Source organism: Marmota marmota, unplaced genomic scaffold (genome assembly GCF_001458135.2).
Source record: "Marmota marmota marmota unplaced genomic scaffold, marMar, whole genome shotgun sequence".
In the NCBI taxonomy this organism is placed as follows: Eukaryota; Metazoa; Chordata; class Mammalia; order Rodentia; family Sciuridae; genus Marmota; species Marmota marmota.
Genome location: NW_026000026.1, coordinates 12,929,867 through 12,930,731, shown reverse-complemented (window position 1 = coordinate 12,930,731; position 865 = coordinate 12,929,867).

Below are 865 nucleotides of genomic sequence, written 5' to 3'. Positions count from 1 at the left end.
GTGGTCTTGGGGAGAAGCTTCTTTGACATGGCTAGAAGGGGTTGCTCTTACCTGAAGCTCTAGGGAAGCCGGGGCTGGTGGCAGGAGAGTCCCTGCGAGGTCTGGAGCCTGGACCCAGTGGTGACATTCAGTCCCCTGCGTCCCATTGCCCGTCTTGGGAACAGAGCTGAGGCAGTGGCCTTGTGTTGCACATGTGGCCCGGAGCCGGGCTAACTGCTGCGAGTGCCGGGCAGCACCGGAACCTTCTCCCGCCAGGTCTGGGGGAGGCACATTCCTGTGCCGCGGGCCTCCTGGGCCAGCTGCTGCCCCTCTGCCAGTGTCACTTCCCAGGCACCCGGCATCCTGCCCGTTGCTGGGGGCTCTGCTGGCACCAACTGCGGCCAGCTGCCGAGGCCCAGACCCGCCTGAGTCAGCAGAAGCTGCCCGGCTTGGGCAGGATCAAAATAACCTCCTTCCTTTTCCAGCACTTGAGGGTTTTTCCGCCCTCCGGGGGAAAACACGCCCCTTGCCAAAAAAAAAAAAAAAATCTAAAAAATGAGAATTGTAACATCTGAGCCATCTGGAAGGTGTTTTCTGAGGCCTCTTGGTCGGGAGGGGGTGCTCACAGCCCTGGCCTGTTCATCTGTGTGTGTCGGGCGTGTGTAGGGAGTGTGAGGACGTGGGGTGAGTGAGCTGGGATGAGTGAGCTCCGGTGTGAGCACGCCCGTCTCTGTTCCGCCTGTTTCTCCCACACCCAGTCCCAGGTTCTCCGTAGAAGAGAAGGGGCCCCACCTTTTGCTACAGGTGGCTGAGAACCCAGGGCAGTGAGTCCTTCCCCAACCGCCCGCCCCCCCCCAATCCCGCCAGTCCATGGTCTGGGTCCGCT